Below are 18,806 nucleotides of genomic sequence, written 5' to 3' on the forward strand. Positions count from 1 at the left end.
ATGCCTGCAGAACAGAATTTATTTAATATTTATTTATTTGTCCAATTGATCCGTGCTACGTCACAGGATTGATGTTCTAGAGAAAAACAGGAAGAGGGAGCATAATGCATAGTGCTCTTGAATGAAAAGTAGAATGTTAGTGGAATAAATAAATAGGTTTCTATCCCACTACTAACTATGTTAGATGCTCAGTGGCATGCAACAGAACAGTACAATTAAAATATCCATTGTACAAAAACATTAAGAGAACCAATTTGGTGTAGTGGTTAAAGCACCCTGAAAGAAACTGGGAGACTATCAGCTCCAGCCCATCGTAGGCACAAAATGAGTTAGATGACCAGTCATTCTCAGCCTTAGAAAGAAGGCAATGTCAAACCACTTCTAAAATGTGCCAAAAAATCCCTGCAGAGGTGCATCGAAGCAGATATCAGGAGTCAACACAAGGCAGAAACAAAGGAACAAATTTACAATAATACTATTCAGTGAAAAACAACAACAATTCAACAGCAAAGAGGTCAATAGGCCAGCAACCTACTATGAACCACCTATGAGCCTGCCAAAGCTCTGGAAGATCTCTGTATTAAAAATTTTCTGAAAGATCATTTATATAGGGGTGATCTCCATGGGAAGACTGTTTTAAAGCAGAGTCATTAACAAGAAAAGCCACCCCTGGCTACAGTCTCCTCTTATTTTGTGGACTACAAGTTTTTTATCTGAAGATATATGTACCAGACAGAAGAATGGAGAAAGTTTTCTGTAATTACTTTAGCACCAAGCCATCTAAAGGCTGTATAGAATTTTTAAAAACACTTAAAAACTGAGCCCAAAGGCCCCCCATATTTTATGGAAGTAGGGGATCATCAACAGTTTGTTCCAAGATATTTGTATCATATATGTTGCCTCTGGAATGGAGAAGGTTGGCCTGAGAAGGAACCACACTACAGGCTCATTAAGGCTGTAGGAAGCACCACCACATGAAATGAGGCATTGACTACCTCCCAGATCTCACCCTACTTAGAATCCAGGATGAGAGTGAATCTAGCCTACAAGTGTAGAATCATACTAGAAAACACCATTTCATTGGGAGCCACAGGACAAAAGGAGACCCAGCTAATATGACAAGATGTTGCTCTGGTGATCACCACTGATGACTTTGGGCAACTACGCTGTGCAGAATGGTCATAGCTACCAAGTGAATGCTGTACATCAGAGTTCCCCAACCTTTTTTGGCTTTGCAGACCAGCAGGGGTGTGGGGTGGGGGAAAGAAGATGGTTCCGTGCAAGCGGTGAGCAAGCATGTGTGTACACGCAGCTCTATTTGTGTAAGCAGAGGATACATGCACTCGCCACTTGCATAAATGGACCATGCAAACTCACCCCCTGTTCACACAACTGGGATGTGCACCACTTCCGCAGTCTGGTTCCGAATGGCTCAAGGCCTGGAGGTGGGCCACAGCCTGGGACCCCTGCTTTACATTATTCTCCAAAAGAAATTGCTCACTCTAAACAAGATACAGCCAGCTAACAGCATGATGATAATGATAATTAAGGAAACACAACTTTATCTTCCTTATTATACTTGAGCTTGTACATGGCTTCAGTTAGATTCACTTTTCATCTTGTTCCTCTAATGCTCTAGGCACTGCTTCTGACACTTCACCTTCCATATCTACTCAGTAAACCAAGGAAACATCTGGGCTTGGCAAACAGATGCTACTTAGGAACAATTATCTCAAGAGCCCAAGTCATCTTTTAATCAGCAGCTAACCTATAGTGGAATATGTGGTTGAATGAGGAGAATGAGAGGAATAGATGCTGCCTAGGAAACAACGAACAAGAGAGGCAGTGGCTTGCTAGAACACTCCCCAAATGTCCACTGGAATTCATCCAAATGCATGAGATCGGCCCATTTCCCCAGTAAAGACTTTGGATAGCTGATCCAGGAAACAATCTGACCATTGAAAAGGTCTGAGTATAAAGCTCTCCATATCCACAGATTCTAACATCTGCTCTGAGGCAAAACCAAGGTCTAGCATATGGTTCTTTAATGTGTCAAGCCAGAGATCAGCATGGACAAATCTGGGATCCCCTGGAGGCTATGAACTTCCAAGCTTTCAAGAATTGCACTGTCAACCTCAAGCCCTCCTCCACAACTTTTCTGATGATCTAATATCTGACCTTTCTCTTGGTGGACAGAGGGTTTACTGTACCTGATCAACCTGATCTGAAATAATTTAGCTATGAGACTGTAGTTCAACAACAAAAAATATCTATATTTCACATCAGATCCCAAGAAATCCTATATAGGTATCATGATCACATCCTCATACAGAAAAAAAGCTTGTCCTTTGACTACTTACTACCAGAATATTGCTTGCCTCTGCTACAGGCGAACAAATAGGTGCTCTGAAGAGCTAAGATAATATTTACATTTGCAATAAAAAGAAAAGCATTACAGTCTATAGAAAGGAACGTGATAGATAATCTGTAGAAAAGATGTAAGCCGTGGTTGCTTTTATGTTTGTACACTGCGCTGTATATTATTTTATTATGCTTTGCTGGTGTTGATTAGGATTCCAGGCACAGATGAATTTCAATTATTGTCCTTTTCATTATTTTAGGTTTTACACTGTTGACCAACCTCAGAAAACTAGTTCTGTGAGATATAATAAACACACATTTTTCTGTGTCTCCAATGTAGCTCAGGGTCTTTGCCTTTCTCATATAATTTACTTTTTTTGACTTGCTAATTGAGAGATGTTCTCTATTGTAGGTTACTGCCTAATAGTCTTGAAGTACTGTATTAGATGAATCCCCAATGAGGATTCTTGCATCCTATTTATTTTGTGTTCGCATAGGTACCATATTCCTTATATTAGTAAAAAAAACTGTAAAAGTATATATAATCCATTGCCCATTTCCAGGTAGAGTCACTTCTGCACATTTTTGCCTTTTCCATTTAACTCATTTACACATGTTCATCTATAAATATATTCATCAGGCATATTCATGCATATGGAGATAAAGTTATGGTATTCTATCTATGGATGAGAGACCACCATTTTTCTTTTTTCAGCCTGTAAATATTGTTCCTTGAGCAAACTAGATCAGCCTTAACCATAAGACATACAAAGCTGCCCCATACTGAAAGAAAAATATGATGTTTTTAAACAGAATTACAAACTTTCTCCCACCTCTGAGCAGTGGTTCTTTTCATTTGATCACAACAATTTTTTATAGAGTTTTATAAAACTGAGGTTGCATCTCCTAGGTCCATCTTATTACACACAACTTGGTTGACTCAAATTGCTGGGGTTCATTCTCCTGAGATCAATTCAATTCACATTTTCTCTCTTCCATTTCAAAAGGTAAAAAACCCAATAACTTAAAAATAAAAAAACCCAGGAAATTGTAGGAGACAGCTGTGCCACACTGGGAAAATAAGGGGCTGCTCCCTACACGGTCTTGTTATATGCAATGAAATCACAGAGAAAAGGAGTCCAAGTCATTTTCAAATTTGACAAAACTGCATATGAATGTGTATTTTGCTTGTTGGACAATAATATGCAACTTTATCAGGGCTTTCAGCTGAAAAGAGACAATCCACTGCACAAATATATACACCCAAGGTAAGTTGTGTAAGAAATTAATATGTGGTACAGGAGAATAGTTGTAGCTTAGTTTTCTTGCAGATGTTTTATTACCCCAGCACTGATGATGTTACCTAGTTAGGGAAATGAAATGCCTGCAAGAAAACAAGCAAGCTCAGAGAGCACCAAGAACCCCTCAGAAATTAATATGTTACAAATGTTAACTATATTATTAGCCTTCAAATAATGAAATTATTAGAGTTGAATTGAACTATCATTATGCACAGAGGTGGTATTCAGCAGGTTCTGACCAGTTCTGAAGAACAGGTAGAGGAAATTTTGAGTAGTTCAGAGAACCGGCAAATACCACCTCTGACTGGCCCCGCCCCCATCTATTCTCTACCTTCTGAGTGCCAGATGATCAGCTGTGTCTTCTTTTGTTGCCTTGCACAGGAGAAATCAGGTCAGCTAGCTGGGGAGGGAATAGGATTTTGCAGTAACCTTCCCCCAGGAGTGAGGAGGATATGGGGATTTTACAATATCCTTCCCCTGCCACTCCCACTAAGCCACACCACACCCACCAAGCCATGCCCATAGAACTGGTAGTAATTTTTTTTGAATCCCACCACTGATTATGCACCTATGGAAACTTTTATTCCTAAACACAGATTTTAGAATCGTGAGCTCTCTGGGTACTTAAATTCCAACTTAAAAACTTGTATTTGTGTGATGTTAAAACTAATATTTGAATCTTCTACAAAAATGAGAAAAGAACTGCTCTATATTTTCAGGTGCTTGGGCCTTCTTTTATTTGTATGCTTTCAATTGCTTGAGACAAACCAATCACCTGGAGTTCTTTGTGCTCTCTGAGGTTTGATGTTTGTCACAGACATTTCATTACGCAACTAGGTAACATGAGAAGTACTAGTGAGTGCCAGTGCCAATCAAGCCATAACCCCCTGAGAGAAATACGTGCAATTACTTGTCTATAGAAATGAATTCCTTGGGAAGTAAAGGAAGAATATTTACTTCTCACAGGCTATTAAGGCTGTAAGGCTCATAGGTTACCACAGCTGACTAGCAGGTCTGATTCTTTTCCATCTGGAGAGGGCTGAACATTGCAGCTTCCCTTCCCTTTTTTTTTCAATCTGAATTAATATCTTTCCACGTTTCGCTTCACTTCACTTTGCTTGTAAGAGTTAATCAGACTACACAAAGAATCATTAGTTTTATCCTCTGTTTAGAATCAGATAATTGCAGCTGTGTATTTCATTTTTGCATAAATCTACATAGCAAAGTACATTTTTTTCTTCCGTTGTTTTCTCTACTTTTGCTATTCATTTCTGTTCCAGTCTCCCTAATTGACTCATTATTTCATGAATGAATTTTAATTTTTTTGCCTTCATGTTTCATAACTCCCTTTGTCCCATCTACATTTTCTTCATCACTTTGTTCCCCTTCTTCTTTCACATCCTCTGCCACTCAACAGTTAATGTGACAGGCTATCATCATAGAATCTTCAAAAGCTGCAAATAAAGGATCCCCTAAAATTATTTCCCCACTTCATGCACACAGATAAATCAAGGTACAATTATAGCTTGAGTTATTCAAGGTCACAGAGAAAGTCTTTAAAAGAATAAGGATGAAATGGGATTTCATTGTTGTTCCTTATTTCTCTGTTTTCATTTATGCCTAAATATTTGACTATGACTTTGGACATGATGTCTGAAGAAAATGATACACTCAAAGATAAAGAAAACAATAATATTTAACATTTCTTTAGGCCTTAAGCAGTTTACTATATCATATTTATACAACGTATTTATTGCTCATATCTTGGAACTCTAAATGACCAAATAAAAAGCCTATGACTTTAATAGGTGATTTCCTACAATTTTATATTTCATATAACAATAAAAATTTAGAAGAAAAGCAGATATATATTTTACCCTGCAATGGTCTATTTTAATTGTATTAAAACTGTTAAGAAAGCAGTTAAATTAATAGAAACAAATGTAAAGGAAAAAGAAAAAGGAAATCAAAGAAACAGCTAAAAGGAAGGACAGAAGGAAGGAAAGAAGGAAAGAAGGAAGGAGCTTCCAATTTACTTTACAACAGTTATAAATAAAATTATAAATTTACACACCTAAGATTAAAAATACAAGTCATTTTTTTCCTATAATGTCTAACCATGATATCATATATCATAAATTTATTTTTTTTCTGTTTCACAAAAAGCAAAGTCAATCCAGCATAATTCCTCTCTCTGCAGGTTACTGTAATGATCCCCTCCTCTTCTTCCTTCTTGCAATTTTTTTGAGTAGATTGCCATTAGAAAAGGGAAAAAAACCAAGTGCCTTTTTATGCTTGGTGCAGTCAATGAAATTTTTGCCATTGGATTGTTAACAATATTAAAATTGATACAAGAGTTCCACAGAGAACTTTCAGCGTAACTGATATTGAAATGGCACATTTTGGGAAAGGAAATCATAGAAGAATTGAAATTGTCATAATCATTAACAAAGAAATGTCTAAAGTCAGTGCCTGGATACAAATTTTAAAAAATGAGTGGATGTCAAAGCCACACCAATCAGTATTAGTGATTCAAGTCTGTGCTCCACCTCAGTCGCAGAGGAAGCAGATATTAAATATGCTGACATGAAATCCTTGTTGATAGACTTCTACCTCCCCATCCAAGAAAGATATCATACTCATTATAGACAGGTGAAGTCTTAAGAATAACAGAAATATTTTGCTTTAACGTGCAGAATAAAGCAAGGGACTGACTGATAAGAGTTCTGCAGAATAGCTAATTTTTTTCCCAGAAAATATCTTTTTCAAACAATCTAAATGACAAATCTAAACACTGACATTACCAGGCAGACACTGGTAGTATCATAGTAACATTATGATGGCAGCTGCTTCCAGAATTGCACCAGGTGGCCGAGTAACAAAGCGACCCATTTCAGATAAGAAAAAAGCGCCAGAGCTTTTAAAAAATCAAGTGAGGAGTAGTAGTGGGGCCTAGGGTAGACTGAAGCAGACAGGAAGCCTGCAGGGATCCAAGAATGGGGAATGGCCTGTGGGAGATCAGGTGTGTGTGTGTGCGCGCGCGCACACGCACGCATGCAAAGGTCTGCAGGGATTTGTGGGGGGAAAGGACTGCAGGAGTTAAAGGGCAGAAAATGGAGTATAGGGTGTCTCATGGTATGGGGGAGGACTTGGGAGGCCTGTGGCAGGTGAAGGGTCAATACTTACCCTAACAAGGCCTCCCCCACTCGAGGCTCCCTATGCTCTGCTTAACAACCTGCATATTCATTTAGCAGAGGACAGGGAATGTTAAAAGAGGCCATCTTGCCTAATGTCCATCGTCACATGCAACCATAAAGGGGGGCGGGGGGGCTTCATTACGATTATATGTCAAAGACTACTACAAATTTTCATGACTCAGGCCACTTGAATCAGCCCACCATGAAGAAACAAAGCAGCTTCTTCACAAATGCATGGCACAACATAGGAGAATAAACCCATCAGGAAAAGAATCAGTAGTCCATCTGCCTTTCAAAGACCAAAGGTCTTTTGAAGATAGCAAAGTCTACATTCTGGACAGAGAGGACCACTGCTTTGAAAGAGGGGTCAAAAAAGACCATTAAAATTGAACAATCCTCTCTCAATAGAGAGGGGGGGATACTATATCTGCTGTCAACAACACAGACCTTTTAGCAGCACCAAGAAGATTTCACACCCATTTGCACTCTTATTCAGGTGACTCTGAGGGTAGAGATAACTCCAAGTGGCCACAAGGACTCTCAGAGAGCTAATGACCGACCTTCAGAGTGCTAAATGAGAATATAAACTGAAGAAGCTTTTTGGATGAGAAGTAAAATATTTTCAAACAAACAAACAAACAAACAAAGTCCAGTTACTTTTTGAAAAGCACCTTTGGACAACCATGACCTGGAAGATTGAGAAACTCCATAGACATTTAGCCCACCTGATGTATATGTTGAAGAATTTGTATGCTCATCGGGAAGTAACAGAATGGAATATAGAACAAGCAATTTGTTCACAATTGGGAAAGGTGTGTAGCAAAGTTGTATTCTGTTAACCTATCTATTTAATTTCTATGCAGCCTACATCATGAGAAATACTGGATTAGAGGAAATCATCAAATTGTTGGAAAAAAACCATTAACAACCTCAGTTATGTTGATAGTTCATTTGATGGCTAAAGAAAGAATTAAGAAATCTCTCCTTGAAGATAAAAGAATATAGTATAAAAGCCTGCTGAAAGATATGTACATACATACACATATATGTATATTTCATACATAAACACACACACACACACACACACCAGCATGAAAATAAAATGGAGAAGAAACTGAAGCAATCCCAGATTATCTTCATAGGCTTAAAAAAAAGTCAAAAGGATATTAGCTACTTGGATGAAATCGAATAATATTTTATCTAGTACAAGAGAAATTACACTGAGAACAAAGTTGTATAGTGCATTGTCACAGCAACAGTCTTCCCAGTCTTAATACAGTATATGCAATGAAAGCTGGATCATCAGAAAGATTGACTGGAGAAAAATCAATGCCTTTGAACGTTGGAGAAGATTGTTGAGAATACTTTGAACTGAAAGAAGAACAGATAATTCAATACTAGTTGAAGTAAAACAAGACTGTTCACTGGAAGCACTAATTATGAACTTAAAATGTAAATACACTGCTCAAAAAATAAAGGGAACACTTAAACAACACAATGTAACTCCAAGTCAATCACACTTCTGTGAAATCAAACTGTGCACTTAGGTAGCAACACTGATTGACAATCAATTTCACATGCTGTTGTGCAAATGGAATAGACAACAGGTGGAAAGCATAGGCAGTTAGCAAGACATCCCCAATAAAGGAATGGTTCCACTTCTCAGTTCTTATGCTTTCTGGTGAATGGTTTGGTCACTTTTGAATGCTGGCAGTGCTTTCACTAGTGGTAGCATGAGACGGAGTCTACAACCCACATAAGTGGCTCAGGTAGTGCAGCTCATCCAGGATGGCACATCAATGTGAGCTGTGGCAAGAAGGTTTGCTGTGTCTGTCAGCATAGTGTCCAGAGTATGGAGGCGCTGCCTGGAGACAGGCCAGTACATCAGGAGATGTGGAGGAGGCCCTAGGAGGGCAACAACCCAGCATCAGGACTGCTACCTCCGCCTTTGTGCAAGGAGGGACAGGAGAAGCACTGCCAGAGCCCTGCAAAACGACCTCCAGCGGGCCACAAATGTGCATGTGGCTCCTCAAACGGTAAGAAACAGACACCATGAGGGTGGTATGAGGGCCCGACGTCCACAGGTGGGGGTTGTGCTTACAGCCCAACACCGTGCAGGATGTTTGGCATTTGCCAGAGAACACCAAGATTGGCAAATTTGCCACTGGCACCCTGTACTCTTCAAAGATGAAAGCAGGTTCACACTGAGCACATGTGACAGATGTGACAGGGTCTGGAGACGTCGTGGAGAACGTTCTGCTGCCTGCAACATCTTCCAGCATGACCGGCTTGGCAGTGAGTCAGTAATGGTGTGGGGTGGCATTTCTTTAGGGGGCCGCACAACCTTCCATGTGCTTGCCAGAGGTAGCATGACTGCCATTAGGTACCGAGATGAGATCCTCAGACCCCTTGTGAGACCATATGCTGGTGCGGTTGGCCCTGGGTTCCTCCTAATGCAAGACAATGCTCGACCTCATGTGGCTGGAGTGTGTCAGCAGTTCCTGCAAGACGAAGGCATTGATGCTATGGACTGGCCCGCCCGTTCCCCAGACCTGAATCCAATTGAGCACATCTGGGACATCATGTCTCGCTCCATCCATCAATGCCACGTTGCACCACAGACTGTCCAGGAATTGGTGGATGCTGTGTGGGAGGTGTGGGAGGAGATCCTCAGGAGACCATCTGTCACCTCATCAAGAGCATGCCCAGGAGTTGTAGGGAGGTCATACAGGCACGTGGGGGCCACACACACTACTGAGTCTCATTTTGACTTGTTTTAAGGACATTACATCAAAGTTGGATCAGCCTGTAGTGTTTTTTTCCACTTTAATTTTGAGTGTAACTCCAAATCCAGACCTCCATGGGTTGCTAAATTTGATTTCCATTGATAATTTTAGTGTGATTTTGTTGTCAGCACATTCAACTATGAAATGAACAAAGTATTTAATAAGAATATTTCATTCATTCAGATCTAGGATGTCTTATTTTTGTGTTCCCTTTATTTTTTTGAGCAGTGTATATTGTTCACATAAGGCAAAAACAAGTGTCTTTGGAGAAGACCTTGATACCTGGAAAAATCAAAGGCAATCAGAAGCCAATAGAAAACAAGGTATTTAGGTACAATCTTTCATTACCCAAATAAACCTAAAAACATTCAAAGAAACAGTTAATGATGGAAAGTTCTGGTCAACTGTTGCCATCATATGAAAAAAGAGTTGGAAGCAACTCAGTGATTAAATGTTAGCACTGCTGCTCGGTTTTTTAATAACAGGATAAATCACCTAGAGAATTCTAAATATTCCAGTTCATAAAAATTGTAATATACAGTCTATCAAATGTGTGGTAAAATTGACAAGTTGATAAACATAGTTGATGTGCTGCATTAATTAAACTTGATCCTCTTTCTGTAATTGTAGGATTCCTTTTGTGCTTTTTGTAATTTCTAGAAGATATTATATTTGGAATTTATAGTGTTTTCTAGGATTAGGGAACAAACAAGCCAATTTCCAATCTTAAATAGTTTTTTATGCTGGCAGAGACTTCTTGGCAATTATAGCTATGTGAATATCAGGCCCATTTAGCTAAATATATTTGTCAGCTTTCTTCATTTTCTTGGGTATTATCTCACCACATTCGAATCAGTATGTAATTAAATCTAAACCTCAGAATTATCCTTTGCTTACTTTGTAGAACATTGAGCAGCTGAGAAGGCAGAAAATATTTAACAACAAAATATTTATATTTTGGTTTTGTTATTTATTACAGTAAACATATGGCTCAACTGATTCACTACATCTTTATAGGCTGCCGAAAAATGATCTGAAACGCTTGTGTTTGTATGTTTGTAGGTATATACATGATATTGGGAGGGAAACACAAGATGTAATGGTATAAAGAAAACTCTCATATTAGTTTTGAAAGTCAGTAACATCATGTAACAATCATAAAACATTATTTAAAAAAAAACACTTAAATCTTCCTTACACTTTGAATGTCAGGAGTTAAAATCAAACTGGAGACAGAGCCAAGACAAAGATGGGGCTGAGAGGGAATGAAGCTGGAAACTAAATTTGTTTTAAAAGTAAATTGCCTGAATTAGTTAAAATTAACCCCCATATCTTTAAAAAAAATTCTTCCATTACATTAGAATACACTTTGCTGGCAACATTTGGAGAACTTGAATGAGTTGTGCCCAAGACCTATAAAATAGTGGCAACTTTAAAAGATCACTCACTTTCCATTATTTAAAAAAAACCATTTAGCACTATGAATTATTTGTAAGAAAACCAAGTCAGAGCCATTTTAAAAAATCAATTAAAAAGAAGCAGGTATATAGAAAATCTGCTCAATGTAATACATTCAGTTGCCTGACAATCAGAGCTCACATCCTTTAAAAGAATGATAAAGAGCCCAGGGTAAAAACTTGCATGGAAAAAAGAACAAGATATATATGGACAAGTGAAATATCAATTTAATGGTAAGCCGTATAGTAATTTTCAGCAGAACAATGATTACTTATTAGTGGCAAAGGACATGAAACCTATAAGAGTTTCATCTTTATTGTTGCTCCCTGGTTCTCCACTGCAGACCCAAAGAATGCCTTACACAGGATCTGGCACCTAAACTTAGTGATCTGCCCATAGGATGTATTAAACAAAGGACAGCATTTTAAAATTCAATTTGATTAATTAATTTAAATAAAGCATGACCTTTGGTTTAATATTTTTAACAGTACAGAGGGAGAACATTTGGGTGAAAAACAAGGGAAAGTACATGTGTACAGAGACCATAAACACATTGTCCAAGAATATACAACACTGGTTATAGAGAATGCAAGATACATGATCATATTGAAGTTTTTGGCACATAAACACAGGACATGAGAAAATGCCTTTACTTAACCTGAAGCATTTCAGTCTTAAAACAGTAAGTGGGATGGGGAATTTTAGCAGGTGTCTGTCATACAAGTATGAGAGAAACTGCACCTGCTGAATTTCCCTCTTCCAGGCAGCTATTAAACACACTGGCATCCTGTCCCACTTTGGTCCTCATAGCACTGTAAAGGAAACATACAGAAGGGATTATCCAAAGCTTGGCTCCCTGAAAAAAGGATACAGTACAATGAACATGACAGAGCTATTGCCAAATATCTAGTACAGGATGTTCTGCATTTTGTTTGCAGTGTCTCAGTTGCTTCCTGTGCATAGCAATGCATGTGCCAGCTTGAAAAGGGACCTCTGTGCCTGCTAAGAAATTGCAGACGGACTCTCTATGGCCTTTCAGATTCAGTCACATTCTTGTGCTTCCAGAGCAAACATTTCATGAAATTTTACTTAAAAGCCACACACAGAAACATACACTTAAGCTCCCAATAAAAATAAAAACAAGACACCACCAGTGATATAGCAAAACCTATTTATGCAGCTAGCTTGATGCAGTAAAACAGTGTATAAGCTCTAGGCGTAAATCAGAGTATCACTAACAGTGTCAAAAGGTTAGTTCTTGCTTAGACCAAAAACACAGAGCAGGATAATGAAGAAGCTACTTCCAAGGTAGCAAGTTGTAAAAGAGGATAGGATTCCTGCCACTTTAATTATCATGTAGGAATGGGCACTTTAGCAGAGAGTACTTCTTAGGCAAAGTACATCTGCAGAAATTTCTCATTTGATTCAACTGTTACATGTGGGGGAGCTCTGCCTCCTTTTGTATATACTTGCCCTATTTACTATTCCATCAAACAGGACAGAGAAACATGATCAAGAAACTTTGAGACATCCAATACTTTTGGTCGGAAGACACAAATGAAAAAATAATTTGCCTGTACCTATCCTATTACAGATACTAACATGGAAAATACAGTCTTGGCTTGAACGGGATTTAGATGTCTGTTAAAATATTCATGATATCACAGCAATCATAAAATATAGACTCAGAAGGTGCCATTTCGGTCATTGAATCCAACCTCTACTCACTACAGGAATTCAGATGAAGCATCCCTGATAGATGGATGTCCACCTCTGCTTGAACATATTGAGTGATTCACCCTGTCTCTGCAGCCTTCTCAAACTGTTCCTCTCCGCTGTCTTTTCCCTGGTGTATTTAATTGCTTTGATTGTAACTCTAAATACACACTTTGATTTATTTACAGAGCTTTATAATTGCAGCAATACCTGAATATAGCTGATAATCAGGATGGTTACAATCATACTAAGGAACAAACTATTAATTTTGTCTTAATGCCCTAAAAAAGTACCAGTTGGTTATTATTTATTTATCAGTAAATCAGCTTATCCTGGAATTTGCATGTGATCTCTCTCTCTCTCTCTCTCTCTCTCTCTCTCCCCCCTCTCTCTCCCTCTCCCTTTCCCCCTCTCTCTCCCTCTCCCTGTGTGTGTGTGTGTGTGTATGATTTCTTCTAAGCGCTTTTCTGCAAGTGCAGGGTTCCCCTTTTCCTCCCAGATCAACTGTTGGTTGGTTCATTGGTACAACAGGAATTGACTGACCTGATTGTGGGCTGAGAGAGAGTGACTGTTCTAAAGTCACCCAGTAGACTCTCATGCCTAAGACAGGATCACAGTCCCCTGGTTTCTAATCTTACTGAATCAGGTTTTGGATTAACTTACTGCAACTATCTATACTCACCTGTCTTTCTACAACATGTCCTGCTAATTGTAACAATATTACAGAGATGGTAGCAATTAAGATTTTTGACAGGACCAGCATGAAGATAGCACTAGTTTCAAGAGATCCACAAGAGATCCACAAGAGATGAAACTGAACCCCATGCCACAAGATGACTTCTCCCAGAAACCTGTTAGAGGAGTGGAAGGATCTGGAGCTCTCCTTTCCCACCATAACTAACTGAAACCAGCCACAAGGAAAGGAGGAGAACCACCACAAAACAATGTTTCCCACTCCCAATCTCAGAGCCAGTCCAGCACAATGCAATAATTGATGGTACTGAAAGCCATAGAACGACCCAGGCCCTGTTGACAGCTGCTTAAGAGAAGTAGTGCAACTGCCTTTCCGGTTCTCAATATTTATAGGAACTAGGCATTGCACATCGAGGGAGCTAAACTAAAAGCAAGGCCGAGTTGCTTGAGAAACTATTAAAACCACATTCAAGCATCTATTAACCTATCCTGTGACTTCAAAAGACTAGGGCAGCAACTGGTGGAAAATGGATTCCGTTAGCCACAATTTAATTGAAAATACAGCAGAATGATTCCTCACCTTTTATCAAAATCCTTAGAATTACTGAATACAGAACTTTCTGTCAGGCTGAACAGGAAAGGGCAAGCTGAATGGCTCAAATGAATCAGTACCTGTATTTATATGTAATCTTGTAAGCATTTTAATCACTTCCAGCAGACAATGTTTGCAATAGAAATGTAAAGAGATGCACTGTCTCAGTCAAAGAGCAAAGAGATACAAGCTTAATCACACACTTTGACTTCACAGCAGCGAAGTGATAGCTCAAAATTAGACTATACATATACATTTTTTTTCTCTTGGCATAATTTTCACAGTTGGGAGGCCAGTAACTTAATTATAATTAAACTTTGCCAACTAAAGGTTACACCCCTCTAGGTTACCCCACCTATCACATTGGGCTTATATTAGGGATTTCTGGAAGGATGAAACAAAGCATCAATTCCAAATCTGACTCTCCTTAGGAATCCCACTGGGCAGAAGACTCTTCATCCTTTGGGTCATTTCAGGTTGATTTTGGCTCTCAAAGCTCATTCGTCAAGTTGAGCTTAGCATTATTCATGGCTATGGCTTTCAAGGACCAGGAGGTTGTATGTGTCAGAAGCATTATAGCGCTGGCTGTTCCTTGGACTGACATGCATTTAGATCTTTAGAGTACAACATGCCTGCTTCAAATGCACTTGGGATATCTGTATCTAACAAACAAAGAAACAAACAGCAAAAATGCTGCAGTTGTCAGTACAGCTGCGCCCTATAGCTTTTGGACTATCTCCATAAATTTTGACGTGGGGTTACAAGTGTCTGAACATTATACTCATTCAGATGTGGAAAATATAGTTGCATTCTGAATGTAATTGGAACGCTTTAAGCACTTATACTTTAAGCATAAGACTGATGTAAGCAAAGAGTAGACACAGAATATGCAGAGGTTGCGCTGGATTCTTGCAACAGGCAAATCATACAATTTGTTTGATTTAAAAGCAGAGGAAAGTCAAAGGCTCAATAGCACAAATTCAAAATAAGCAATGAGACTTAATGAAAACTACAAGATGCAATCAATGATCTTTGTTCACAAAGGCACCAAGACACACACTTGCGTGTGTGTGTGTGTGTGTGTGTGTGTGTGTGTGTGGTTTGGATTGTTTAGCAGCAGAGTGATGTGAGACGGGAAATTAGAGCATGCATTCTGCCCTCAAGTGTTCAAATCGGGAAGTAGTAGTACTTGACATAACATCCATATTTGAAAGCCAAATGTCTGGGATGTGTCACATTTTTCTTCTTGTCTTAGCTGGCCTTTCTAAGGCATCTATACCCCAATGCTGTATTCACAGATAAAGTGTCCTTCAACAGAGCTGCAAAAATGGATTGTGCTGTTCATATAACTCCCAATCTAAATCTTCCCTAAAGTTGCATATTGGCTCATCTATGGTGAAAATAACAAATACAGTGCCGGAAGAGAAACCTGGCGCTGCTTTTAAAATGTTAAACATGGATTAACCACAACACAGCTTTATCTAAAGGCATTGAAGTCAGAAAAAAACAGAGGGAGGTATATAATCTGCATATAATTTTTATATTATTAGTCTAGTGTGCTGACCAATTCTAAGGGCTGAATCCTTTGATCCAATAAAAGTTCGGCTAGGCTATCACATGAAAGAGACAAAAATCCATTTTCTAATGCAGTTTACAATTAGGCAGCTCTCACAGAACCATAAAGTTGGAAGGGTTTATTTATACCACTGAATCCAATAAGTAAATAAAGTATCCAAAATAAATTATCCTAAAGTCCGTCTGGCTTCTCCTAGAACACAGGCACTGAAGGAGAGTCAATGGCCTTTCCAGATCATTTGTTCTATAATCAAACTTCTATTACTGTTAGGAAGGTTCTCCCTCCACTCCAATCAGAACCAGCATTAATTTAGAACTGTAACTTAAGCCCATTATCCAATGCACTATACTCTGGAACAAGAGGGAAAGAAATACTAACATCCTATCTACGTTTAAAAGCAGCTACTGTATTTCACTCCCCATCAATCCTTTCTTGGCTTCTACGGTTTCTCATCATGTGTAATTTCTAGTTACTTCTTTATCTTTGTTCCTCATCTCTAATTTCTCTAAAACCTTCTTAAAATATGGTGCTCAGAGGTCAACACGGTGTTCAAGGAAAGGTCTGGGCAAAGCAGAATAGAGAGAAACCATTTCTTCCATGACTTGGAAATTACATTCTGTATCTGATGAAGCCTAAAATTGTATTTCCATTCTTTGCAGCCACATTACATTGCTGGCTCACATTCAGATTGCATTCCAATATCTTTTCCAGGAGTGTGATTTCTAAATCAGGTATACCACATCCAACACATCCACATCTGATTTTCCTTTCCCTGCACTTTTTAAAAATTTATCAAATTTATATGGTTGCCCATCTCATAAAAGCAATCCTTAATTAATTCAAATTAATTCAAATACAACTATGCAGCGTAGCAGATAGTGATGGCCACAGTGATGGAGCCATCGTGACATTTCACCAGTCCCTCGGGCCCCAGGCTGATGGCAAAACCAGTTCTTGAGGGACTTTCTGAATAATTAACAAGGAAGGTAACCTCACTACAGGAGGGGAGAATGCTCCATAAGGTGAGCACCATAGCAGAGAAAGCCTACCTCCTGAAACCTGCCAAGTGTAAATCCCTAGCAGACAGAACTTGCAGCATCCCTTCTGTGCCAGACCTGATGAGACCAGCATATATAAATGGGGAGTGGCAGCCCCTTGGATAATTTGATCCAATGCCATGAAGATATTCAAACCTTAAAGCTTTGAACTGGACCTGGAAGCAAACTGTACTCGGTGTATACATACGACTGCATATCCTCTGATCCATCCAACATCATAACAAAATTTGCAGATACATCAGTGCTGGGTCTTATAATTGGAGGGAACCAATCAGCATAGAGGGAAGAAGTCCAAAAGCTATCCACATGGTGTTTAGAAAACAACTTGCATTTAAACACTAGCAAGAAAAAGGAGATGGTGCTGGATTTCCAGAACCACAGAGAGGAACCTGCCCCACTGTATATCAAGGGGGAGCTGTGTGGAGAGGGTTTCCTCTTTTAAATTCTTAGGAATGCTTATTAGTCAAGATCTCACCTAGAAAAACAACATGTCCCTGGTGGTTAGGAAGACTCAACAGATACTTCATTTCCTTAGAGTCCTGTGGAAAAATCAGGTGGAATAATGGCTGAGGACCTCTTTCTATTGGTCCACAATAGAAAGTATCCTTATATACTGTATAACAGCTGCGGACAGGAAGGTACTACAGAGAGTGATTAATTTGGCACAAGAAACGACTGGTTGCCCCCTAACACCACTGGATGACAACGCCAAATCTTGTTGTTTCAGCAGAGTAAGGAAGATACTTAGGGATGATTTGCATGCTCTTTTCTCACTTTTACCATCGGGCAGAAGACACAGAAGCATAGCCAGCTGGACAAACAGGTTTAAAAATAGCTTTTATCCATGGGCTATCAGACTCTTAAGTACAAGTACAATCACCTCATGCATACATGGAAACATATGACTGGTTTCTCTCTAATTACTTGTATAACAACCACTTTCTATATTATTCAAGTTGTCATTTTGTTATGGATAGCACCTGCAGAAGCAAAACTCAATTTTGTTGTATATACGTACAATGACAATAAAGGTTATTATTATTAAACTAGTAACCAAAGCACCTCAGTGTAAACTGTGTTGTTCTGGAAGTACACCATGGTGTTGCATTTTGCACCAGCTGAAGCTTCCAGATACTCTTCAAGTGAAGTGCCATTTAGAGTGTATTACAATAATCCAATTGGGAGATAACTATGAGCAGAACCCTCCCAATCTAGGAATGGGTGCAACTGATGCACAACCTAAAGCTGTGAAAAAGCCCACCTAGACACCATTGCCACCTGCTCTTTGAGCAGGAGTCATAAGTCCAGGAATTGACTACTATTCGAGCTTAGCCTTAGACAGTTGTTACTGTTACTTTAGAGTCCAGGTAAAGAAGGAACTTTATGCTCTTGTCAACTCTTGGGCAACCGCTAAGTTCATAGATATAGGAATAGCTACAGAAACTAAAGTTGCCTACATGCTCAAGCTGATGATTTATAGTCCAGATGATTTATACACAGACACTAAGGGCAGTCACCAGGAGAAAACCAATCTAATGGGTCCATCCCAGGGGTGGACTTCAAAAATTTTAGCAATGGGTTCTCTGCCCGGTTGCTTGGTGGGTGTGGCCATGGTGGGCATGGCTGAGTCGGCCTTCTGCACCATGGCAGGAGGGGCGCATTTTTGGCTCCCTGGGCTCCAGAGGCTTTCCTCGAGCCTCGGGGAGGACAAAAACGGGCACTCCGAGCTCCGGAGGCTCTCTGGAAGCTGAAAACGGGCCCATTTCCGGCCTTCCCAAACTTCCGGGAGGCCTGTTTTTTGCCCGCTCCAAGCCTCCCTGTGTGCCCTGCACTTACCTGCATTCAAAATGGGCTGTATGGGGACTCCTGGGAGGGATGGGATAGGCGGGCCAGCCAGGAGTGGGATTTGTGGGTTCTCCAAACTGTGCAGAATCTTAGCTAGAGGATCTCCCAAACCCCTGCGAACCCCCAGCAGCCCACCCCTGGTCCAGCCTCCCTGTAGTGAATAGTGCTACTAGGGCATTCCATGGCTATCAGAGGTGATCCGACTATGATAAGAGAGGCATGA

General features: G+C 39.5%; 1 protein-coding gene across 1 annotated transcript in view; it reads right to left on the reverse strand.

Annotated features, from left to right (window-relative positions):
* Nucleotides 1-18,806, reverse strand: part of SHISA6 (shisa family member 6) — a 379,433-nt gene that overhangs the window by 310,158 nt on the left and 50,469 nt on the right. The gene's annotated exons all lie outside the window — the stretch shown is intronic.

Source organism: Notechis scutatus, chromosome 2 (assembly GCF_049901735.1).
Source record: "Notechis scutatus isolate UNSWTSFEM ecotype Mainland chromosome 2, rNotScu1.2, whole genome shotgun sequence".
Classification (NCBI taxonomy): Eukaryota; Metazoa; Chordata; class Lepidosauria; order Squamata; family Elapidae; genus Notechis; species Notechis scutatus.